General features: G+C 45.0%; 1 protein-coding gene across 1 annotated transcript in view; it reads left to right on the top strand.

Moving 5' to 3' along the window:
* LOC109881109 (acid-sensing ion channel 1) overlaps positions 1 to 27,407 on the top strand; it is a 414,829-nt gene that overhangs the window by 52,716 nt on the left and 334,706 nt on the right. The window lies entirely within an intron of this gene.

The following is a 27,407-nucleotide window of genomic DNA, read 5'->3' as shown; positions in this document are numbered from 1 at the left end:
AGTGTCTTTAAACGGGGTGTGGTAGTAGGTGCCAGACACACTGGTTAGTGTCAAGAACTGCAACACTGTTGGGTTTTTCAAACTCAACAGTTTCCTGTGTGTATCAAGAATGGTCTACTACCCAAAGGACATCCAGCCAACTTCACACACCTGTGGGAAGCATTGGAGTGCAAATGGGCCAGCATCCCTGTGGAAGACTTTTGACACCTTGTAGAGTCCATGCCCCAACGAATTGGGGGTGGGGTGGGGGGGGATGCGCAGCTCAATATGAGGCTATAATGAACATGAGTCAATAATGACCTTGAGTCTATAATGACCTTGAGTCTATAATGACCTTGAGTCTATATTAACCTTGTATCTTGACTCGAGACTGCTCCTCAGGTTGGGATTACTTTTCACAGCTCCCTCCCAGTCCTCTCTGGGCTCTAATGAAGTAGATCAGTTTCACAGCTCCCTCCCAGTCCTCTCTGGGCTCTAATGAAGTAGATCAGTTTCACAGCTCCCTCCCAGTCCTCTCTGGGCTCTAATGAAGTAGATCAGTTTCACAGCTCCCTCCCAGTCCTCTCTGGGCTCTAATGAAGTAGATCAGTTTCACAGCTCCCTCCCAGTCCTCTCTGGGCTCTAATGGAGTAGATCAGTTTCACAGCTCCCTCCCAGTCCTCTCTGGGCTCTAATGGAGTAGATCAGTTTCACAGCTCCCTCCCAGTCCTCTCTGGGCTCTAATGAAGTAGATCAGTTTCACAGCTCCCTCCCAGTCCTCTCTGGGCTCTAATGAAGTAGATCAGTTTCACAGCTCCTCCCAGTCCTCTCTGGGTTATAAAATAAGTAGATTCGTTTCACAGCTCCCTCCCAGTCCTCTCTGGGCTATAATGAAGTAGCTATAATAAGATGTGATCAATAAGAACAGCTCAAAGACGCCTGGGAAAGACACACACACACACACACACAGACAGGCACGCCTTCTCTCACCTTATATTTTACTACTTTTTTAATAGCATTTCCAGTCTCATCCATGAGATGATTTTGCCATTCTACTTGGCCTGTAGCCTGTGATTCCAACCCCTCCCCCAGACCAGATCAATCCATTCTCTATTACTGTGGTAATTTAGCCATCAATTAGGAGACAGACATGCCGCTGCTGAGTAATGAATGCATCTCTGATGAACAAAAGTGTTTCCTGTAGAGATGGAGGAACGTACCTGACTGACTGGAGGAACGAGGGTTCAGTAATGATGAGCAGTCAGTCTCTGTCATCATAGTGAGCTCTGTCTGTGTATTTCTGCGGTTCATCTGTACCAGGCCTTTCCAACCTCAGTGTTCCTGGAGAGCTACCCTCCTGTAGGGGATCTCTCCAACCTCAGTGTTCCTGGAGAGCTACCCTCCTGTAGGGGATCTCTCCAACCTCAGTGTTCCTGGAGAGCTACCCTCCTGTAGGGGTTCTCTCCAACCTCAGTGTTCCTGGAGAGCTACCCTCCTGTAGGGGTTCTCTCCAACCTCAGTGTTCCTGGAGAGCTACCCTCCTGTAGGAGTTCTCTCCAACCTCAGTGATCCTGGAGAGCTACCCTCCTGTAGGGGTTCTCTCCAACCCCAGTGTTCCTGAGGAGCTACCCTCCTGTAGGGGTTCTCTCCAACCCCAGTGTTCCTGAGGAGCTACCCTCCTGTAGGCGTTCTCTCCAACCTCAGTGTTCCTGGAGAGCAACCCTCCTGTAGGGGTTCTCTCCAACCCCAGTGTTCCTGAGGAGCTACCCTCCTGTAGGCGTTCTCTCCAACCTCAGTGTTCCTGGAGAGCAACCCTCCTGTAGGGGTTCTCTCCAACCCCAGTGTTCCTGAGGAGCTACCCTCCTGTAGGCGTTCTCTCCAACCTGTGTTCCTGGAGAGTGACCCTCCTGTAGGGGTTCTCTCCAACCTGTGTTCCTGGAGAGCAACCCTCCTGTAGGGGTCTCTCCAACCTGTGTTCCTGGAGAGCAACCCTCCTGTAGGGGTTCTCTCCAACCTGTGTTCCTGGAGAGCAACCCTCCTGTAGGGGTTCTCTCCAACCTGTGTTCCTGGAGAGCGACCCTCCTGTAGGGGTTCTCTCCAACCCCAGTGTTCCTGGAGAGCTACCCTCCTGTAGAGCTACCTTCCACAGCAGCCATACAAACACCAGCATTACCTCACAGCAGCCATACAAACACCACTCACTACCCTGTGAGTCTGAGTGTGGCCTTCATGCCCTGTTCTTCTTAGCCTAGTTAGCCTAGTTCTGCGATAAACACGCTGTCTTCTCCTGGGGAGGGGATGTGATAGTCCAAGTTTCCGCCTTTATGTGACTGCCAAAATGGCCAAACATACCCCACTTCCCTCCTGCTTCTCTCTCTCTCTCCATCTCTCTATCCATCTCGCGCTCTATCTCTCCCAGTAACAGGCAATCCCAGCCTCTCACTGGGTGTATGGGTAGTTAGAGAGAGAGAGAGAGCGAGGGTCGTGAGGTCTGACATGATAGGTTACACAGGGCTCTGAAGTGGGGGAAAGGGGTGGAAGGTAAAAGTAGTGAAGTAGAGAGGGATCGAGAGTGAGAAATGGATCTAAGGATTCCATTTAATCCATGTCACTATGGCAGTCGCTGCTCCTGCCCTCTGAAAATGTGTTTTTAATAACGAGAGAGAGAGACAGAGAGAGAGACAACAGAGAGAGAGAGAGAGAGAGAGAGAGAGACAGAGAGAGAGACACAGAGAGACACACAGAGAGACCAGAGAGAGAGACACAGAGAGACACAGAGAGAGAGAGAGAGAGAGAGAGAGAGAGCAGAGAGAGAGAGAGAGAGAGAGAGAGAGAGAGAGAGAGAGAGAGAGAGAGAGAGAGAGAGAGAGAGAGAGAGAGAGAGAGAGAGAGAGAGAGAGAGAGAGAGAAGAGAGAGAGAGAGAGAGAGAGAGAGAGAGAGAGAGAGAGAGAGAGAGAGAGAGAGAGAGAGAGAGAGAGAGAGAGAAGAGAGAGAGAGAGAGAGAGAGAGAGAGAGAGAGAGAGAGAGAGAGAGAGAGAGAGAGAGAGAGAGAGAAAGAAATGAGACCCTTAAAGAATCAATTATAAATGCTTTGGTTGAGATCAAGGCACAAGCCTGGCTGGCTGTCTGCACTAGGGCTATGAGGAAGAGAACAGGGAGGCGTGATGAAGGGTGGAACAGGCCCAGGGAAAGGCAGAGAGTAGAACAGAGTACAGCTGGGCAGCAGCAGAATGAGAAATAGGGTATCATGTAACAGGCTGTATTAGGGGTCCTGTCAGCATGCATGCTCTGTATTAAGTTCTCAGTCAGATCACTCCACTCCAAAACTGGGTTCAAATACTATTTGACATTTTTCAAATACTGTATCTGTGCTTTATTTGAGCTTTCCTGTTGCATGGGAACCATAGAAAGGTCTTAAAAATGCAAACCCTGCCCATTGGCTAAAGCAAACCCTTAGATAGGTTAAAGCAAACCCTCATAGTATTTAAAGGATTCCAAATAGCATTTGGACCCAGGTATGCTCCTCCTCCACTCCACCGCATGAATGCTATCCATTCTCGGGGTTGCGTACGAGTCTCTGTGCTTGCCGGTGCTTAGTTTACGGATGCTGCCCTGTCACAGCGAGTATTTTTCTTGGAGATCAATGCGTCTCTGATTAGAGCCTAGAGCAGGTTTCCCCACTGGTGGCAGGTGATCCAAATTTGGCCCGCGAGTGATTTTATTTGGTCCCCCCCGCCCCCAAAGTTTTCTGAGTAAAATAAAAACATTTATATATATAAATTTTTATTTTTATTGTTGGGACATCAAAGACCCGGATAAAACAACCAGCAAATGAACTTTAATTTAGTCTAATCTGGTCCAAAGTATTTCCACGCATAATAGAGAGATATGTGATCGTATAACAAATGTAAGCAAAGTTTAAAATTATTATGTTTTAGTCAAATATTATAATCTGTTTTGGCTTCTTTGCTGTCAATTTGCAGTCAGACATTTTTTTTTTGTAATTATATTCCAGTCCCATGACCATCTGGTCAAGAACAAAAGATCTAGTTGAAGATCCCTGGTCTAAGCGTCAAAGGAAAGATATGTTTCCAATTGGCTTCCTTACTAAGGACGCCACTTAGAATGCAAGCCTCATGAATTACATCAGTCTTAGTAGTATCTAGAGAACATAACAGTTCTAACAACCAGCAATGTTGGTCCCTGTAATCAGAATCCAGATCAGAATCAGCCTTTGCAAGGACGGACAATCACCCAGCCTAGCCTAGCGGCGAAGAGCATTGGGCCAGTAACCGTTCTGCCCTTGAGCAAAGGCAGTTAACCCCCAACAACAACCCCCAAATACTCTAAATGTTCCTTAGTGATATGGTGCTGTTAGACAACAATACTCTGGATGTTCCTTAGTGATTGGTGCTGTTAGACAACATACTCCAGATGTTCCTTAGTGATATGGTGCTGTTAGACAACATACTCTGGAAGTTCCTTAGTGATATGGTGGATGTTAGACAACATACTCTGAATGTCCCCTTAGTGATATGGTGCTGTTGGACAAACATACTCTGAATGTTCCTTAGTGANATCAATTATAAATGCTTTGGTTGAGATCAAGGCACAAGCCTGGCTGGCTGTCTGCACTAGGGCTATGAGGAAGAGAACAGGGAGGCGTGATGAAGGGTGGAACAGGCCCAGGGAAGGCAGAGAGTAGAACAGAGTACAGCTGGGCAGCAGCAGAATGAGAAATAGGGTATCATGTAACAGGCTGTATTAGGGTCCTGTCAGCATGCATGCTCTGTATTAAGTTCTCAGTCAGATCACTCCACTCCAAAACTGGGTTCAAATACTATTTGACATTTTTCAAATACTGTATCTGTGCTTTATTTGAGCTTTCCTGTTGCATGGGAACCAATAGAAAGGTCTTAAAAATGCAACCCTGCCCATTGGCTAAAGCAAACCCTTAGATAGGTTAAAGCAAACCCTCATAGTAATTTAAAGGATTCCAAATAGCATTTGGACCCAGGTATGCTCCTCCTCCACTCCACCGCATGAATGCTATCCATTCTCGGGGTTGCGTACGAGTCTCTGTGCTTGCCGGTGCTTAGTTTACGGATGCTGCCCTGTCACAGCGAGTATTTTTCTTGGAGATCAATGCGTCTCTGATTAGAGCCTAGAGCAGGTTTCCCCAACTGGTGGCAGGTGATCCAAATTTGGCCCGCGAGTGATTTTATTTGTCCCCCCCCCCCCAAAGTTTTCTGAGTAAAATAAAAACATTTATATATATAAATTTTTATTTTTATTGTTGGACATAAAAGACCGGTAAAAACACCAGCAAATGAACTTTAATTTAGTCTAATCTGGTCCAAAGTATTTCCACGCATAATAGAGAGATATGTGATCGTATAACAAATGTAAGCAAAGTTTAAATTATTATGTTTTAGTCAAATATTATATCTGTTTTGGCTTCTTTGCTGTCAATTTGCAGTCAGACATTTTTTTTTTGTAATTATATTCCAGTCCCATGACCATCTGGTCAAGAAAAAAGATCTAGTTGAAGATCCCTGGTCTAGCGTCAAAGGAAAGATATGTTCCAATGGCTTTCCTTACTAAGGACGCCACTTAGAATGCAAGCCTACATGAATTACATCAGTCTTAGTAGTATGCTAGAGAACATAAACAGTTCTAACAACAGCAATGTTGGTCCCTGTAATCAGAATCCAGATCAGAATCAGCCTTTGCAAGGACGGACAATCACCCAGCCTAGCCTAGCGGCGAAGAGCATTGGGCCAGTAACCGTTCTGCCCTTGAGCAAAGGCAGTTAACCCCCAACAACAACCCCCAAATACTCTAAATGTTCCTTAGTGATATGGTGCTGTTAGACAACATACTCTGGATGTTCCTTAGTGATATGGTGCTGTTAGACAACATACTCCAGATGTTCCTTAGTGATATGGTGCTGTTAGACAACATACTCTGGAAGTTCCTTAGTGATATGGTGATGTTAGACAACATACTCTGAATGTCCCTTAGTGATATGGTGCTGTTGGACAACATACTCTGAATGTTCCTTAGTGATATGGTGCTGTTGGACAACATAATCTGAGTGTTCCTTAGTAATATGGTGCTGTTAGACAACATACTCTGAATGTTCCTTAGTGATATGGTGCTGCTAGACAACATACTCCAGATGTTCCTTAGTGATATGGTGCTGTTGGACAACATAATCTGGATGTTCCTTAGTGATATGGTGCTGCTTGACAACCACTCTGAATGTTCCTTAGTGATATTAGATTTCTCCTGTCCATCATCGCTAGTCCTTTTTGGGAAGTTTACCTTTCCAACATGTTATCCTTAGTGGTGGACACTAGAGAGGGAAAGAGAACTGTACCTACATGTACATATTACCTCAGTTACCTCGACTAATCCGGTGCCCCCTGTATATAGACTCCACATTGACTCTGTACCGGTACCCCCTGTATATAGCCTCCACATTGACTCTGTACCGTAATACCCTGTATATAGCCTCCACATTGACTCTGTACCGTAATACCCTGTATATAGCCTCAACATTGACTCTGTACCGGTACCCCCTGTATATAGTCTCCACATTGACTCTGTCCCGGTACCCCCTGTTTATAGCCTCCACATTGACTCTGTACCGGTACCCCCTGTATATAGCCTCCACATTGACTCTGTACCGGTACCCCCTGTGTATAGTCTCCACATTGACTCTGTACCGGTACCCCCTGTATATAGCCTCCACATTGACTCTGTACCGGTACCTCCTGTATATAGCCTCCACATTGACTCTGTACCGGTACCCCCCTGTATATAACCTCCACATTGACTCTGTACCGGTACCCCTGTATATTGCCTCCACATTGACTCTGTATATAGCCTCCACATTGACTCTGTACCGGTACCCCCTGTATATAGTCTCCACATTGACTCTGTACCGGTACCCCCTGTATATAGCCTCCACATTGACTCTGTACCGGTACCCCCTGTATATTGCCTCCATATTGACTCTGTACCAGTACCCCCTGTATAGAGCCTCCACATTGACTCTGTACCGGTACCCCCTGTATATAGCCTCCACATTGACTCTGTACCTGTACCCCCTGTATATAGTCTCCGCATTGACTCTGTACTGGTAACCCCTGTATATAGTCTCCGCATTGACTCTGTACCGGTACCCCCTGTATATAGCCTCCACATTGACTCTGTACCAGTACCCCCTGTATATAGTCTCCACATTGACTCTGTACCAGTACCCCCTGTATATAGTCTCCGCATTGACTCTGTACCGGTACCCCCTGTATATAGCCTCCACATTGACTCTGTACCAGTACCCCCTGTATATAGTCTCCACATTGACTCTGTACCAGTACCCCCTGTATATAGTCTCCGCATTGACTCTGTACCGGTACCCCCTGTATATAGCCTCCACATTGACTCTGTACCGGTACCCCCTGTATATAGCCTCCACATTGACTCTGTACCGGTACCCCCTGTATATAGCCTCCACATTGACTCTGTACCGGTACCCCCTGTATATAGCCTCCACATTGACTCTGTACCGGTACCCCCTGTATATAGCCTCCACATTGACTCTGTACCAGTACCCCCTGTATATAGCCTTCACATTGACTCTGTACCGGTACCCCCTGTATATAGTCTCCACATTGACTCTGTACCAGTACCCCCTGTATATAGCCTCCACATTGACTCTGTACCAGTACCCCCTGTATATAGCCTTCACATTGACTCTGTACCGGTACCCCCTGTATATAGCCTCCACATTGACTCTGTACCAGTACCCCCTGTATATAGCCTCCACATTGACTCTGTACCAGTACCCCCTGTATATAGCCTCCACATTGACTCTGTACCGGTATCCCTGTATTTCGCCTCCACATTGACTCTGTACCGGTATCCCTGTATTTCGCCTCCACATTGACTCTGTACCGGTATCCCTGTATTTCGCCTCCACATTGACTCTGTACCGGTATCCCTGTATTTCGCCTCCACATTGACTCTGTACCGGTATCCCTGTATTTCGCCTCCACATTGACTCTGTACCGGTACCCCCTGTATATAGCCTCCACATTGACTCTGTACCAGTACCCCCTGTATATAGCCTCCACATTGACTCTGTACCAGTACCCCCTGTATATAGCCTCCACATTGACTCTGTACCGGTATCCCTGTATTTCGCCTCCACATTGACTCTGTACCGGTATCCCTGTATTTCGCCTCCACATTGACTCTGTACCGGTATCCCTGTATTTCGCCTCCACATTGACTCTGTACCGGTACCCCCTGTATATAGCCTCCACATTGACTCTGTACCAGTACCCCCCCTGTATATAGCCTCCACATTGACTCTGTACCAGTACCCCCTGTATATAGCCTCCACATTGACTCTGTACCGGTATCCCTGTATTTCGCCTCGCAACTGTTATTTTACTGCTGCTCTTTAATTATTTGTCATTAAAAAAATGTACTTAACACTAATTTTTCTTAACTGCATTGTTGGTTAGGGGCTTGTAAGTCAGCATTTCACTGTAAGGTCTACACCTGTTGGTTAGGGGCTTGTAAGTCAGCATTTCACTGTGAGGTCTACACCTGTTGGTTAGGGGCTTGTAAGTCAGCATTTCACTGTGAGGTCTACACCTGTTGGTTAGGGGCTTGTAAGTAAGCATTTCACTGTAAGGTCTACACCTGTTGTATTCGGCGCATGTGACAAATAAACTTTGTTTTGATTTGAGAACTGTTGTAGGTATTTGATGCATTTGATTCTGATGCCTCATTGTCTCGCGTCAGATGGCTTCATTGTAACTTGGACACGCAGTTGTCAGTGCAGATGGCCGTGAGACAGTGACTGATGCCCCATATATCTGTGGTTTGTCGATGGGCACTAAAGATGGCCGCCCATGACTGATGAACATACAGGCGTAACACACGCCTCCGTGTACATTAGTATAGAGTTAGTTTCATCATACACGTATCATCTTACATATTCATTTCCTGAACCAATTGACTATTACGTTCAGATCTGCATTATACAGTAGAAGTGATACTCAGTAATGAAGATTATAGATTATAGATTATCTAATGGCGAAGTGATACTCAGTAATGAAGATTATAGATTATAGATTATCTAATGGCGAAGTGATACTCAGTAATGAAGATTATAGATTATAGATTATCTAATGGCGAAGTGATACTCAGTAATGTAGATTATAGATTATAGATTATCTAATGGCGAAGTGATACTCAGTAATGAAGATTATAGATTATAGATTATCTAATGGCGAAGTGATACTCAGTAATGTAGATTATAGATTATAGATTATCTAATGGCGAAGTGATACTCAGTAATGAAGATTATAGATTATAGATTATCTAAGGGCGAAGTGATACTCAGTAATGAAGATTATAGATTATAGATGATAGATTATCTAATGGCGAAGTGATACTCAGTAATGAAGATTATAGATGATAGATTATCTAATGGCGAAGTGATACTCAGTAATGAAGATTATAGATTATAGATTATCTAAGGGCGAAGTGATACTCAGTAATGAAGATTATAGATGATAGATTATCTAATGGCGAAGTGATACTCAGTAATGAAGATTATAGATTATAGATTATAGATTATAGATTATAGATTATAGATTATCTAAGGGCGAAGTGATACTCAGTAATGAAGATTGTAGATTATAGATTATAGATTATAGATTATAGATTATAGATGATAGATGATAGATTATAGATTATAGATTATAGATTATAGATTATAGATTATAGATGATAGATTATCTAAGGGCTGTTTTCTTCAGTGAAATACTACAGTGGCAACATTTATATGATTCAGAAATAGGTGGAGATGTAAAAATGTAAATATGCACGAGATGGTTCCAACTATCGGCCCTGTAAAATGTATGGAGTAAAACCGACCGCCCGAGTGACGCAGGGCTTGTGTGTATGTGGTTGTGTGTGTGACTGAGCGACTCGGGGCTTGTGTGTATGTGGTTGTGTGTGTGGTTGTGTATGTGTGTGGTTGTGTGTGTGTGTGACTGAGCGACTCGGGGGCTTGTGTGTATGTGGTTGTGTATGTGTGTGGTTGTGTGTGGTTGTGTGTGTGTGTGTGACTGAGCGACTCGGGGCTTGTGTGTATGTGGTTGTGTGTGTGGTTATGCATGTGTGTGGTTGTGTGTGGTTGTGTGTGTGTGTGACTGAGCGACTCGGGGGCTTGTGTGTATGTGGTTGTGTGTGTGGTTGTGTATGTGTGTGGTTGTGTGTGTGTGTGACTGAGCGACTCGGGGCTTGTGTGTATGTGGTTGTGTGTGTGGTTATGCATGTGTGTGGTTGTGTGTGGTTGTGTGTGTGTGTGACTGAGCGACTCGGGGGCTTGTGTGTATGTGGTTGTGTATGTGTGTGGTTGTGTATGTGTGTGGTTGTGTGTGTGTGTGACTGAGCGACTCGGGGGCTTGTGTGTATGTGGTTGTGTATGTGTGTGGTTGTGTGTGGTTGTGTGTGTGTGTGTGACTGAGCGACTCGGGGGCTTGTGTGTATGTGGTTGTGTGTGTGGTTGTGTATGTGTGTGGTTGTGTATGTGTATGTGTGTGGTTGTGTGTGTGTGTGTGACTGAGCGACTCGGGGCTTGTGTGTATGTGGTTGTGTGTGTGGTTGTGTATGTGTGTGGTTGTGTTTGTGTGTGACTGAGCGACTCGGGGGCTTGTGGTTGTGTATGTGTGTGGTTGTGTATGTGTGTGGTTGTGTGTGGTTGTGTGTGTGTGTGACTGAGCGACTCGGGGGCTTGTGTGTATGTGGTTGTGTGTGTGTGTGGTTGTGTATGTGTGTAGTTGTGTGTATGTGTGTGTGTGTGTGTGACTGAGCGACGCCAGGGCTCGTGTGTGTGGTTGTGTGTGTAACTGAGTGATGCCGGGGCTCGTGTGTGTGGTTGTGTGTGTAACTGAGTGATGCCGGGGCTCGTGTGTGTGGTTGTGTGTGTAACTGAGCGACGCCGGGGCTTGTGTGTGTGTGTGTGTGTGTGTGTGGTTGTGTGTGTGACTGAGTGATGCCGGGGCTCGTGTGTGTGGTTGTGTGTGTAACTGAGCGACGCCGGGGCTTGTGTGTGTGTGTGTGTGTGTGGTTGTGTGTGTGTGGTTGTGTGTGTGACTGAGCGACGCAGGGCTATGACAGGAAATAATCCTGGGAAATGGAGCTGGTTTTCCCTCTGACAGGCAAGGGCACAATGATGATAGATCTGTGCTCCCTCGTCTGCTCTCCACTCTGCGTCACTGTCTCTCTCTGGGGGTGTCCCCAATAGCACCTTACTCCCTATATAGTGCACTACTTCTGACCAGAGGCCCTAGTGCACTACAAAGGGAATAGGGTTCCATTTGGGCGACACACTGAGTGTAATAGAGACCTTGTTCAGTATTGTCCTTTATCTCTGGTTCACAACACATCTCATTACTCAGAGTTCATTAAACACACTTTAACTCAAAAAAAAATAAAAGGATATGTTGCTCGTTTGATATACACCCCTAACACATTTAGGGTTTCCCGAAAAACACGAGGTTTCAAACTGAGCTGTCAGTGTGGCAGTGCGTGGAGATGGCTGTTTATGTGTGACCTCTGTCTTTCAAAGGCCATTCTACTGCCTGTGTTTCTCTATGGAGATTGCATAGACCGCATAGACCGGGTGGTAGCCGGCTAGTAACAGTGACTAAGGTTCAGGGTAGAGTACCGGTTGTAGCCGGCTAGTGACAGGGACTAAGATTCAGGGTAGAGTACTGGGTGGTAGCCGGCTAGTAACAGTGACTAAGGTTCAGGGTAGAGTACCGGGTGGTAGCTGGCTAGTAACAGTGACTAAGGTTCAGGGTAGAGTACTGGGTGGTAGCCGGCTAGTGACAGTGACTAAGGTTCAGGGTAGAGTACCGGTTGTAGCCGGCTAGTGACAGGGACTAAGGTTCAGGGTAGAGTACCGGGTGGTAGCCGGCTAGTAACAGTGACTAAGGTTCAGGGTAGAGTACCGGGTAGTAGCTGGCTAGTAACAGTGACTAAGGTTCAGGGTAGAGTACCGGGTGGTAGCTGGCTAGTAACAGTGACTAAGGTTCAGGGTAGAGTACCGGGTGGTAGCTGGCTAGTAACAGTGACTAAGGTTCAGGGTAGAGTACCGGGTGGTAGCTGGCTAGTAACAGTGACTAAGGTTCAGGGTAGAGTACCGGTTGTAGCCGGCTAGTAACAGTGACTAAGGGGCAGAGTAGAGTACCGGTTGTAGCTGGCTAGTAACAGTGACTAAGGTTCAGAGTAAAGTACCGGTTGTAGCCGGCTAGTGACAGGGACTAAGGTTCAGGGTAGAGTACCGGGTGGTAGCTGGCTAGTAACAGTGACTAAGGTTTAGGGTAGAGTACCGGGTGGTTGCTGGCTAGTAACAGTGACTAAGGTTCAGGGTAGAGTACCGGGTGGTAGCCGGCTGGTAACAGTGACTAAGGGGCAGAGTAGGGTACTAGACTGGCTAATGGTGGCCGTTTAACACTCTGATTGGCCTGGAGATAGAAGCTGTTTATCAGTCTCTTTGTCCCAGCGTTGATACTCCTGTACGGTCTCCTCCTTCTAGATGGTAGCAGGGTGAACAGGCTGTGGCTCAGGTGGATGAGGTCCTTGATGATCTTCTTGGCCTTCTTGTGACACCGGGTGCTGTAGGTGTCCTGGAGGGCAGGCAGTGTGCCCCCGATGGTGTGTTGTGCTGATCGCACCACTCGCCCCGCGGTTGCAGACGGTGTAGTTGCCTTACCAGGCGGTGATACAGCCTGACAGGATGCTCTCCATAACGCATCTGTAAAAGTCTGTGAGTGTCTTCGGTGCAAAGCAGAATTTCTTCAGCGTCCTGGAGGTTGAAGAGGCGCTGTTGTGCCTTCTTCACCACACTGTCGGTGTGAAGGGACCATTTCAGGTCCTCAGAGACGTGCACTCCGGTGAACTTGAAGCTTTTGACCTTTTAAAATGTGGCCCTGTCGATGTGGATGGGGGCGTGCTCTCTCTGCTCTCTCCTGTAGTCCACGATAAGCTCATTCGCTTTGTTGACGTTGAGGAAGAGGTTATTGTTCTTTGTCACTATATGGGGTATGCGTAGTGGTATGCAGCCTACTATAGATGAAGTAATGAACTAGAACTGAACAACTCTGGGCCCTAGTTATTTAGTTCCTGGTCAGGGAAAAATCCTGGGCACAAAGCCAAGAAAGAAAAGAAAAGAGTCAGACAGACAGACAGACAGACGGACGGACGGACGGACGGACGGACGGACGGACGGACGGACGGACGGACGGACGGACGGACGGACAGACAGACAGACAGAGATGCCCAGTGTCCCTGGTCCCTCAGCTCATGTTAGCCGACCTTATAGGAAACCGATTCCCATCAGCTCTCTCTCAGGGTGATGAGTAAAGGTAAGGAGCACTACTGAGACATCTACAGTAAATGATTTAGGCCTAGCTGAGGTAAAGGGTGACTTATCCTTACTCATTACCACCACAGTCATTAAAGTAATCCCTCAACCAGCAAATGGGAAACTGCGATTTGCTTTTGTACTGCAGCCACCCAACAATAATCAAGTGTCATCTTAAAATCACACAGTACCAGGACTACAGAGGAGGGAGAGAGGTTGTTGAATCGGGTTGTAGGGTGGTAGATCCAGGGCTACCTACCCTTAATTGTCCAAAGGCCCACCCACCAAAAAAAATGGGTTGTTCCATGAATCAGAAAATGGAACTTAAACAACATTAATGTTATGAACATATGAAGAGGGGTCGCGTTAGCTTTCAGAAATCTGCATTTTCAAAACGCAGACCACCATAATACTGTGTCATAAACTATTTCAACTGCGTTTTCTGTTGAAAGACGACAGCGTTTTAGATTGAAAGGTGTCCTAACCAAGTTGCCAAAACTATAGTTTGTTTACAAGACTTTTGTGGAGTGGTTGAAAAACGTGTTTTAATGACTCCAACCTAAGTGTATGTAAACTTCAGACATCAACTGTAATAAAGGCTTCATACCTCAAAATCAATGTCATTTATCAAAATTATATCTAAATTAAAATGTAACAAATCCAAAAGGTACTTATTTTGCCATTGGCAAAGGCCTCACGACCCTCATATCTTCATATGTAAAAATAGCCTACATAAACTCAACCAATCAAAACTTTGCAGCCAGCAGTTGGAACACATCCTGATAAAAAAAAAAAATCCTATAAATCACATTGGCTATGCATGACCTCTCTGTAAGGAACTTGAAATATTGCATCAACTATTAACTGGGTCTGGCCTGAAGCTACTGCTAGCAAACTTGCAACATTGTGTAAAATATTCGGAGTCCTCAGAGTTCCCCACACCACCAGTGAGCTGAGGACAGACATACACAGCCGTAGGCTATTTGCGGGATAAGAAGTAATCAGGTAGGCCTATTTTTAGCGTGACATGGAAGGATTTTTGCAAATTAGCTACATTGAGGAACTATTGTCATTCTCAATGGATGTACAGAACAGACAATGAATTAACTGTTGACTTGCTGTTTGAGGCAAAGAAATTTTTTATTTGAGAAACTCCACAGTGATGGTGACTTTAAACAATCAGAAACAGTATCAGATCCCCAAATGGACACATTTATAGGCCTACATTTGCGCGCAGGCCCGGTATGCATACGGTATGCCCATGGAAGGATTTTTGCAAATTGGCTACATTGAGGAACTATTGTCATTCTCAATAGATGTAAAAACAGACAATGAATTAACTGTTGACTTGCTGTTTGAGGCAAAGAAAACATTTATTTGAGAAACTCCATAGTGATGGTGACTTTAAACAATCAAAAACAGTATCAGATCCCCAAATGGACACATTTATAGGCCTACATTTGCGCGCAGGCCCGGTATGCATACGGTATGCCTATGCATACCTCTATGGGTGATCGGTGAGTGTCCTTACGCAAGATTGACAGGAGCGCTCCAAACAAAAGACAATGAATTATAATTAACTTGTAAAATGGAATGAAATTAACCTTTTTTTCTCAGAAGTGTAGCCTAGGATATGTGCTCTGCAAACAACGTTTCTCCTACAATGTCAACAGTACGATTTGTATTAATAATAATATTTGTAATGGGGCGGCAGGGTAGCCTAGTGGTTAGAGTGTAGAGGTGGCAGGTAGCCTAGTGGTTAGAGTGTAGAGGCGGCAGGGTAACCTAGTGGTTAGAGTGTAGGGGCAGCAGGGTAGCCTAGTGGTTAGAGTGTAGAGGCGGCAGGGTAGCCTAGTGGTTAGAGTGTAGAGGTGGCAGGGTAGCCTAGTGGTTAGAGTGTAGAGGCGGCAGGGTAGCCTAGTGGTTAGAGTGTAGAGGCGGCAGGGTAGCCTAGTGGTTAGAGCGTTGGACTAGTAACCGAAAGGTTGCAAGTTCGAATCCCCGATTTGACAAGGTACAAATCTGTCGTTCTGCCCCTGAACAGGCAGTTAACCCACTGTTCCTAGGCCGTCATTGAACATAAGAATTTGTTCTTAACTGACTTGCCTGGTTAAATAAAGAAAGAAAGAAAAATTTGCAGATTTACTGTAACCAAACAAACATTGTAGATTAGAAATGATGGTAATTAACGGTAAATGTGCTACTGGTGATACTGGTGTGCCATCTCCGTGGCCTACACAATGGATTAGTCCACTCAGACAGGTGTGAATCAGACAGGTGTTTCGTATGCCATAAATAATGTTTATATATGCCACTTCTTTCCAAAAAGAATATTGGTCAGCCAACAGCCTGTCGATGAAAGAATCGACCAGTCGACTAAATGGTGTCAGCCATAGTCTGGACACTACCCTCTGAACCTGGATCCTGGACCTCCTGACGGGCAGACCACAGACTGTGAATTTAGGCAACAACACCTCCTACACTCTGACTCTTAACACAAGGGGCCCCCCATGGGTGTGTCCTCAGCCCTCTGCTTATCCACAAGTTCCTCAGCGTCCACATCACCGAGGACTTGACATGGACCAACAACACCACCACTCTAGTCAAGACAGCGTAACAGTGTCTCTACTTCTTAAGGCGGCTGTAGAAATTTTGCGTGCCACGCGGGGTCATCTCCAAATACTACCGTTGCACCATCGAGTGTCATCAAATCGAATCAAGTTTATTTATATAGCCCTTCTTACATCAGCTGATATCTCAAAGTGCTGTACAGAAACCCAGCCTAAAACCCCAAACAGCAAGCAATGCAGGTGTAGAAGCATGTGACTGGTTGCATTACGGCCCGGTTACGGGAATTGTTCGGTTCACGACCGAAAGGCCCTCCAGCGGGTGGTGAAGACGGCCCAGTACATCTCTGGGATTGTGCACCGACCCATCCAGGACATCTACTTGAAACGGTGCCTGAAGAAGTCCCGTAGCATCATCAAGGACCCCAAACACCCCAACGTGAGGTCACTTCCTGCCATGAGCTGTTCATTCCCTTACCGTCTGGCAGACGGTATATCAGAGCATGATGTCTGATACCAACAGGCTCAGAGACAGTTTATATCTACAAGCCATCAGACTGCTGAACACTTGAACTACACTGACCACCTGCACAGACTCTCAACACACACACACAGCACACACACACACACAGACACAAACTTGAAACATGTATGTTGAAAGCTGACAGTATAGTGTCCATATGGTTTTGTGTGATGGATGGATCTAATTCTACTTTTCTTGAGTTCTACATTTTCCATCAAACCTTGTCAGACCCATCTGAGCATGCAAAGATACAGATACATCAACATTCTTTTGACAAAAACAGAAAATAGGCCTCTGCCTCAAGCACACAAACACAGATGTAGAATCAAATCTCCATATACAACTACCAGCTCCTTGTCAGATCAAGCACACACACACACAAACACAGACAGAGACAAACACACACACACACACACACACAAACACACACAGACAAACACACAAACACAGAAAGAGACAAACACACAAACACAGAAAGAGACAAACACACACACACACACACACACACACCAGTCTCCTTCTCAGATCAAACACAAGTCCCCTAATTAGAACCTAAAGTGGTTGCCATGGCGCCCATGGTTGCCATGGTGTTGTGTTGGTTGGTTGGATACGTAATGGTGATGGGGGTAGTGAATGTGATAATGGTTGTACACTATATATACAAAAGTATGTGGACACCCTTTCAAATGAGTGAATTCGGCTACTTTAGCCACAGTCGTTGCTGACAGGCGTATAAAATCGAGCACACAGCCATGTAATCTCCATAGACAAACATTGGCAATAGAATGGACTTACTGAAGAGCTCAGTGACTTTCAAGGTGCCACTGTCATAGGATGCCACCTTTCCAACAAGTCAGTTCGTTGAATTTCTGCTCTGCTAGAGCTGCCCAGGTCAACTGTAAGTGTTGTTATTGTGAAGTGGAAACGTTCAGGAGCAACAACGGCTCAGCCGCGAAGTGGTAGGCCACACAAGCTCACAGAACAGAATCGAGCGTGTACCGCCTCTGGAAGCAACGTCAGTACAAGAACTGTTCGTCGGGAGCTTCATGAAATGCTTTCAATGGCCAAGCAGCCAAACACAAGTCTTTGATCACCATGCGCAATGCCAAGTATCGGCTGGAGTGGTCAAAAGCTCACCGCCATTGGACTCTGGAGCAGTGGAAACAAGTTCTCTGGAGTGATGAGTCACGCTTCACCATCTGGCAGTCCGACAGATGAATCTGGTTTTGGCGGATGCCAGGAGAACACTACCTACCCCAATGCATCGTGCCAACTGTAAAGTTTGGTGAAGGAGGAATAATGGTCTGGGGCTGTTTTTCATGGTTAGGCCCCTTAGTTCCAGTGAAGGGAAATCTTCACGCTACAGCATACAATGACATTCTAGATGATTCTGTGTTTCCAACTTTGTGGCAACAGTTTGGGGAAGGCCTTTTCCTGTTTCTTGCATGACAATGCCCCGTGCACAAAGTGAGGTCCATACAGAAATGGTTTGTCGAGATTGGTTTGGAAGAATTTGACTGGCCTGCACAGAGCCCTGACCTCAACCCCATAACCCCATTGAACACCTTTGGGATGAATTGGACTGCTAGCCAGGCATATTAGCCCAACATCAAGTGCCCGACCTCACTAATGCTCTTGTGGCTGAATGGAAGCAAATCTTCGCAGCAATCTAGTGTAGGTCTGTCCAACCCTCTTCATGGAGATCTGCCATCCTGTGGGTTTTTAGTACAACCCTCTTCATGGAGATCTACCATCCTGTGGGTTTTTAGTCCAACCCTCTTCATGGAGATCTACCATCCTGTGGGTTTTTAGTACAACCCTCTTCATGGAGATCTACCATCCTGTGGGTTTTTAGTCCAACCCTCTTCATGGAGATCTACCATCCTGTGGGTTTTTAGTCCAACCCTCTTCATGGAGATCTGCCATCCTGTGGGTTTTTAGTACAACCCTCTTCATGGAGATCTACCATCCTGTGGGTTTTTAATCCAACCCTCTTCATGGAGATCTACCATCCTGTGGGTTTTTAGTCCAACCCTCTTCATGGAGATCTGCCATCCTGTGGGTTTTTAGTCCAACCCTCTTCATGGAGATCTGCCATCCTGTGGGTTTTTAGTCCAACCCTCTTCATGGAGATCTACCATCCTGTGGGTTTTTAGTCCAACCCTCTTCATGGAGATCTACCATCCTGTGGGTTTTTAGTCCAACCCTCTTCATGGAGATCTACCATCCTGTGGGTTTTTAGTCCAACCCTCTTCATGGAGATCTACCATCCTGTGGGTTTTTAGTCCAACCCTCTTCATGGAGATCTACCATCCTGTGGGTTTTTAGTCCAACCCTCTTCATGGAGATCTGCCATCCTGTGGGTTTTTAGTCCAACCCTCTTCGTGGAGATCTACCATCCTGTGGGTTTTTAGTCCAACCCTCTTCATGGAGATCTACCATCCTGTGGGTTTTTAGTACAACCCTCTTCATGGAGATCTACCATCCCGTGGGTTTTTAGTCCAACCCTCTTCATGGAGATCTACCATCCTGTGGGTTTTTAGTCCAACCCTCTTCATGGAGATCTACCATCCTGTGGGTTTTTAGTACAACCCTCTTCATGGAGATCTACCATCCTGTGGGTTTTTAGTCCAACCCTCTTCATGGAGATCTACCATCCTGTGGGTTTTTAGTCCAATCCTTTATCACTCCTGATTCTACTTAGTTGCTCAACAAGACCTTAACTAGCTGAATCAGATATGCTAAATTAGGGTTGGACTGAAAACCTACAGGAAAGTAGATCTCCAGGAAGAGGGTTGGGCAGCCCTTATCTAGTGGAATGCTTTCCCAGAAGAGTGGAGGCTGTTATAGCAACAAAGGGGAGGACCAACTCCATATTAATGCACATGATTTTGGAATGAGATGTTCGACGAGCAGGTGCCATGTAGTGTATAACACAGATGGATATGACTTCAGTGCCAACAATAAAGATTCACCACCATGCATGATAACTGGAACTATGGTCTGATATACCACGGCTGTCAGCCAATCAGCATTCAGGGCTCAAACCACCCAGTTTCTAAGAGGAAACAACCTGTAGTTGATAGGGTACTTCAGCTGCAGGTGAATTAGCATTAAGCTAATAGGGTACTTCAGCTGCAGGTAAATTAGCATTAAGCTAATAGGGTACTTCAGCTGCAGGTAAATTAGCATTAAGCTAATAGGGTACTTCAGCTGCAGGTAAATTAGCATTAAGCTAATAGGGTACTTCAGCTGCAGGTGAATTAGCATAAAGCTAATAGTGTACTTCAGCTGTAGGTAAATTAGCATTAAGCTAATAGGGTACTTCAGCTGTAGGTTAATTAGCATTAAGCTAATAGGGTACTTCAGCTGTAGGTGAATTAGCATTAAGCTAATAGGGTACTTCAGCTGTAGGTGAATTAGCATTAAGCTAATAGGGTACTTCAGCTGTAGGTAAAGGAGCATTAAGCTAATAGGGTACTTCAGCTGTAGGTAAATTAGCATTAAGCTAATATAGTACTTCAACTGTAGGTAAAGGAGCATTAAGCTAATAGGGTACTTCAGCTGTAGGTAAATTAGCATTAAGCTAATAGGGTACTTCAGCTGTAGGTAAATTAGCATTAAGCTAATAGGGTACTTCAGCTGTAGGTGAATTAGCATTAAGCTAATAGGGTACTTCAGCTGTAGGTGAATTAGCATTAAGCTAATAGGGTACTTCAGCTGCAGGTAAATTAGCATTAAGCTAATAGGGTACTTCAGCTGCAGGTAAATTAGCATTAAGCTAATAGGGTACTTCAGCTGCAGGTAAATTAGCATTAAGCTAATAGGGTACTTCAGCTGTAGGTGAATTAGCATAAATGAGGTAAAGGAGCATTAAGCTGATTTAATTAAATAAAACCAGTGACAGATAACGATAGGAAAATAAATGACAAAAAACGAGAGGAGAATATAGGGCTGCTGGTTTTCATAGCACTGGTTTAAAGTTGCACTATGCAGAAATCGCTTTGCCATTTCCTGGCACGTTGTGTTAGCTAATCCAAGTTGATCATTTTAAAAGGCTAATTGATCATTAGAAAACCCTTTTGCAGTTATGTTAGCACAACTGAAAACTGTTGTACTGATTAAAGAAGCAATAAAACTGGCCATCTTTAGACTAGTTGAGTATCTGAAGCATCAGCATTTGTGGGTTCGATTACAGGCTCAAAATGGCCAGAAACAAAGAACTTTCTTCTGAAACTCGTCAGTCTATTCTTGTTCTGAGAAATGAAGGCTATTCCATGCGAGAAATTGCTAAGAAACTGAAGATCTTGTACAACGCTGTCTACTACTCCCTTCACAGAACAGCGCAAACTGGCTCTAACCAGAATAGAAAAGGGGAGTGGGAGGACCCGGTGCACAACTGAGCAAGAAGACAAGTACATCAGCGTGTCTAATTTGAGAAACAGACGCCTCACAAGTCCTCGACTGGCAGCTTCATTAAATAGTACCCACAAAACACCAGTCTCAAACGTCAACAGTGAAGAGGTGAGTCTGTGACAACATTAACAATGCCTACACTGTATTTCTGATCAATTTTATGTTATTTTAAATGGACAAAAAAAAAGTGCTTTTCTTTCAAAAACAAGGACATTTCTAAGTGACCCCAAACGTTTGAACAGTAGTGTATATCCCTCCTTGCATCTATCCCTCCATCCCCTGTGTATATCCTCCTCCCCTCTTAATCTCTATCCCCCCCCCTAACAGATCATTTACAGGCAGGCTGGGGGGGGGGTGAGAAGGGGGATATTTAAAAGCACCAGAAATAAATAATCACTTAAGGAGTGCTGAGTGAACGATTCACACCACAAATCCCTGCTGTGGAGCACACAGCACAGAGAGAGAGAGAGAGAGAGAGAGAGAGAGAGAGAGTGAGAGAGAGAGAGAGAGAGAGAGAGAGAGAGCGAAAGAGAGAGACAGGGTGAGAGAGCGAGAGAGAGAGAGCGAAAGAGAGACAGTGAGAGAGAGAGAGAGAGAGAGAGAGAGAGAGAGAGAGAGAGAGAGAGAGAGACAGAGTGAGAGAGCGAGCGAGAGAGAGAGAGAGATATCATCCTCATGCAAAGTGCATCTCATCTCAACTCTCTCCCTGTTGTATTCATGTGTGCTATTTTAATGTGTCGTAGTAACTTGCTATGGTTGGGTTGGTGTCAACAGAAAATGAAACCCTGGGATTTCCAGCAGCATCAGTGCACTAAAGTGCTGACCTGACTACAGCTTGTGCCTCATGGATAAACCTCAGTAGGTCGAAGGCAGAGCAAAGAGACTGTTTCTGTTTCTCTACAGGCTGGCTAAGATGAAACAAACAAATCATCATCATCACATTACTACTACAGCCTTATGTACCTCATCACTCACTACCCTCACTACCCATACTGCTATTGTCTCTACCACTAAACACCCAATAATACTGGTATTGTCTCTACCCAATACACATACATCCCTCACATCCCTCAATACCCCTCACGACCCTCAATACCCCCACGACCCTCAATACCCTCACAACCCCCACATCCCTCACCAGCCTCACTCTCTCTGTTCATCCCTCCCTCCTTCCCTCTGCCTCCACTTCGGATGGCTGGCCAGGAATAGTGTGTGTGTGTTTATGTGTGTGTAGGTGTACTACCCTCACATTCCCCCCTACCCTCTCATCCCTCACTCCTCCCACTACCCTTACATCTCTCACATCCCTCAATACCCTCACTACCCTCAAATCCTTCACTACACTCACTACCCTAAAATCCCTCACGACCCTTACATCCCTCACATCCCTCACTACCCTCACATCCCTCACTACCCTCACATCCCTCACTACCCTCACATCACTCACTACCCTCACATCCCTCACTACCCTCACATCACTCACTACCCTTACATCCCTCACTACCCTCACATCCCTCACTACCCTTACATCCCTCAATACTCTCACATTCAGCAATACCCTCACATCCCTCATGCCCCTCACATCCTTCACTACCCTCACTACCCTCACATCCCTCACACCCTTCACTACCCTCACTACCCTCACATCCCTCACATCACTCACTACCCTCACATCACTCACTACCCTCACATCCCTCACTAACCTCACATCACTCACTACCCTTACATCCCTCACTACCCTCACATCCCTCACTAACCTTACATCCCTCACATCCCTCAATACTCTCACATTCAGCAATACCCTCACATCCCTCATGCCCCTCACATCCTTCACTACCCTCACATCCCTCACTACCCTCACATCCCTCACTACCCTCACATCCCTCACTACCCTCACTTCCCTCACATACCTCACATCCCTCACTACCCTCACATCCCTCATGACCCTCAAATCCCTCACATCCCTCACTACCCTCACATCCCTCACTACCCTTACATCCCTCACATCCCTCACTACCCTCAATACTCTCACATTCAGCAATACCCTCACATCCCTCACTACCCTCACACCCCTCACATCCCTCACTACCCTCACATCCCTCACATCCCTCACTACCCTCACTACCCTCACGTCCCTCAAATACCTCACTACCCTCACATCCCTCACTACCCTCACATCCCTCACTACCCTCACTACCCTCACTACCCTCATTACCCTCACATCCCTCCACTACCCTCACATCCCTCACTACCCTCACATCCCTCACTACCCTCAGTACCCTCACATCCCTCACGACCCTCACTAGCTTCACTCTCTCTTTCATCCATCCATCCATCCATCCATCCATCCATCCATCCATCCATCCCTCCCTCCCTCCCTCCCTCCCTCCCTCCCTCCCTCCCTCCCTCCCTCCCTCCCTCCCTCCCTCCCTCCCTCCCTCCCTCTGCCTCCACTTCTGTGTGTGTGGTTGTGTAGGTTTGTATGTGTGTGTGTGTATGTAGGTGTGTGTAGGTGCGTGTGTACATGCCCCTTTGTGAAGTTGGTAGCTATCTGTGGGCACTGTAGTGTATGTATTAATATGGGAAAGTAATTCTGTGCTAAAACTCAGCTGACAGCTTCAACGGGTGTTCCGAGCTGAGGTTACAAATCAGGGGATTGGCTGAGTGGACCTGGCTGAGTGGACCTGGCTGAGTGGACCTGGCTGAGTGGACCTGGCTGAGTGGTCCTGGCTGAGTGGTCCTGGCTGAGTGGTCCTGGCTGAGTGGTCCTGGCTGAGTGGTCCTGGCTGAGTGGTCCTGGCTGATGGACCTGGCAGAGTGGACCTGGCTGAGTGGACCTGGCTTAGTGAACCTTGCTGAAATACACATTTTTAAAATATTTTTATTTAACCCAATCACGGCTGGTTGTGATACAGCCTGGATTCGAACCTACTAAGGCTGACTTGAGTCCCAAATGACAGCCTATTCCCTTTGTAGGCCACTTCTTTTGACCAAAGCCCATAGGGAATAGGGAGTCATTCTGGGCGAAGCCTAAGACTTGGGCCTTGTTTCCTTTTATGTTGCGTTTCCCGTTGAGTAAATAGCCCGACCAATACGTAGCTGGATAGTTCTTTAGTGGTGGGCCGAGGAAGGCAGTTGAAGGAGAAAGTACACTATTAGGAAGCAAGCGCCACGGCTGTTTTTGAATAACAGGATAAAGTAATATTGACGTTAGTTTTTCTGAGAAGGGAGAGCACAATGCTGTTCGGGGGTTTCCTATGATCGCCATTTAAATACAGTTTTGAAAAATTGACAGCAAAGTGCGATGTGATCAACACGGCTGTGCTCATTGTATTAACATTGTTATACGTGCTGTTTAACATTACTAATGACAGTGTTGGATATCATTACTAATAACAGTGTTTAACATTACTAATGACAGTGTTGGATATCATTACTAATGACAGTGTTTAACATGACTAATAACAGTGTTTAACATGACTAATGACAGTGTTTAACATTACTAATAACAGTGTTGTTTAACATGACTAATAACAGTGTTTAACATTACTAATGACAGTGTTTAACATTACTAATGACAGTGTTTAACATTACTAATGACAGTGTTTATCATTACTAATAACAGTGTTTAACATTACTAATGACAGTGTTGGATATCATTACTAATAACAGTGTTGGATAACATTACTAATGACAGTGTTGGATAACATTACTAATAACAGTGTTGTTTAACATGACTAATAACAGTGTTGTTTAACATGACTAATAACAGTGTTTAACATTACTAATGACAGTGTTGGATATCATTACTAATGACAGTGTTTAACATGACTAATAACAGTGTTTAACATGACTAATGACAGTGTTTAACATTACTAATAACAGTGTTGTTTAACATGACTAATAACAGTGTTTAACATTACTAATGACAGTGTTTAACATTACTAATGACAGTGTTGTTTAACATTACTAATGTCAGTGTTGGATGTCTGTCTGTCTGTCTGTCTGTCTGTCTGTCTGTCTGTCTGTCTGTCTGTCTGTCTGGTCTGGTCTGGTCTGGTCTGGTCTGGTCTGGTCTGGTCTGGTCTGGTCTGGTCTGGTCTGGTCTGGTCTGGTCTGGTCTGGTCTGGTCCGGTCCGGTCCGGTCCGGTCCGGTCCGGTCCGGTCCGGTCCGGATTGTTTTCTGTCTGTCGGTCGGATTGTTTTCTGCGTAAACACTATGATGTAAAAAGGGCTTTATAAATAGATTTTGATTTCAGGATCAAGATGCCCTCTTTTTGACCGATGACTGATATAAGGGCTTGTACGTGATAGGCCTATCTGGCTGATATGATTATGATGTCATAATGCTTCAGGACAGTGTCATAAAGTGTATTTTCTACAAGTTATTTAAAGTATTATATAAAAAAACTTGACTGTAAATAATTCATTACAACAACAACAAACAATTTAAGAAACAAACTTTCAAACGAAAGGTAAACTTCTTGGCAGAGAAAAAAGCTAATTGGAATAAATGTTGGTTTTGACTCTTTATATCCAAAAATGTCAGTTTACATTGGCGCGTTATGTTCAGTAATGTTTTGCTTCCAAAACATCCGGTGATTTTGCAGAGAGCCACATCAATGTACAGAAATACTCAAAATAAACATTGATAAAAGATACAAGTGTTATGCATGGAATTATAGATCCACTTCTCCTTAATGCTGTGTCAGATTTCATTTTTTTTTCATGGAAAAAGCACACCATGCAGTAATCTGAGTACAGCGCTCAGACACAAAAACAAGCCATACAGATACCCGCTATGTAATGGAGTCAACAGAAGTCAGAAATAGCATTATAAATATTCACTTACCTTTGATGATCTTCATCAGAATGCATTCCCAGTAATCCCAGTTCCACAATAACTGTTTGGTTTGTTCGATAAAGTCCATAATTTATGTCCAAATACCTCATTTTTGATCACACGTTTAGAGCACTAGGTCCAGACAAAAAGTCAAAAAGTTCCGTTACAGTTCGTAGAAACATGTCAAACGATGTATAGAATCAATCTTTAGGATGTTGTTAACATACATCTTCAATAATGTTCCAACCGGAGAATTCCTTTGTCTTTAGAAATGCAATGGAACGCAGCTACCTCTCACGGGCGCTCGCGTGATCAGCTCTTGGCCTTCAGTCAGACCTCTGGTTGAAACAGCTCTCATTCTCTCCTCCTTCACAGTAGAAGCAAGGTTCTAAAGGCTGTTGACATCTAGTGGAAACCTTGGGAAGTGCAATCGGTCCAAATTTACACTATCTTGGATAGGCAAAGAGTTGAAAAACTACAAACCTCAGATTTCCCACTTCCTGGTTAGATTTTTTCTCAGGTTTTTGCCTGCCATATGAGTTCTGTTATTCCTTACAGACATCATTCAAACAGTTTTAGAAACTTCAGAGTGTTTTCTATCCAAATCGCCTAGTAACATGCATAACTTAGCTTCTGGGCCTGAGTAGCAGGCAGTTTACTCTTGGCACCTTATTCATCCAAGCTACTCAATACTGCCTCCAAGCCATAAGAAGTTTTAACACCCGCCCACTTAACTTGGAAGCCAGCTGCACCAATGTGTCGGAGGAAACACTGTTCAACTGACGACCTTGGTAAGCAACTCCAGTGTAGATTTGGTGTTTTAGGTTATTGTCTTGCTGAAAGGTGAATTTATCTCCCAGTGTCTGGTGGAAAGCAGACTGAACCAGGTTTTCCTCTAGGATTTTGCTTGTGCTTAGCTCTTTTTTTTATCCTGAAAAACTAGCATACCCATAATATGATGCATCCACCACTATTCTTGAAAATACGGAGAGTGGTCCTCAGTAATGTGTTGTATTGGATTTGCCCCTGAACATAACACTTTGTATTCAGCACAAAAAAGGGAATTGCTTTGCTAAATGTTCTTCTCTTCACTCTGTCATTTAGGTTAGTATTGTGGAGGAACTACAATGTTGTTGATCCACCCTCAGTGTTCTCCTATCGCAGCCATTAAAGTCTGTCATTTAGGTTAGTATTGTGGAGGAACTACAATGTTGTTGATCCACCCTCAGTGTTCTCCTATCACAGCCATTAAAGTCTGTCATTTAGGTTAGTATTGTGGAGGAACTACAATGTTGTTGATCCATCCTCAGTTATCTGCTATCACAGCCATTAAACTCTGTCAGTTAGGTTAGTATTGTGGCGGAACTACAATGTTGTTGATCCATCCTCAGTGTTCTCCTATCACAGCCATTAAAGTCTGTCATTTAGGTTAGTATTGTGGAGGAACTACAATGTTGTTGATCCATCCTCAGTGTTCTCCTATCACAGCCATTAAAGTCTGTCATTTAGGTTAGTATTGTGGAGGAACTACAATGTTGTTGATCCATCCTCAGTTTTCTCCTATCACAGCCATTAAACTCTGTCATTTAGGTTAGTATTGTGGAGTAACTACAATGTTG

Source organism: Oncorhynchus kisutch, linkage group LG1, assembly GCF_002021735.2.
Source record: "Oncorhynchus kisutch isolate 150728-3 linkage group LG1, Okis_V2, whole genome shotgun sequence".
NCBI classification, from domain to species: domain Eukaryota; kingdom Metazoa; phylum Chordata; class Actinopteri; order Salmoniformes; family Salmonidae; genus Oncorhynchus; species Oncorhynchus kisutch.
The sequence above is the reverse complement of the archived record's forward strand: the minus strand, read 5'-3'. Positions and strand labels throughout refer to the sequence as shown.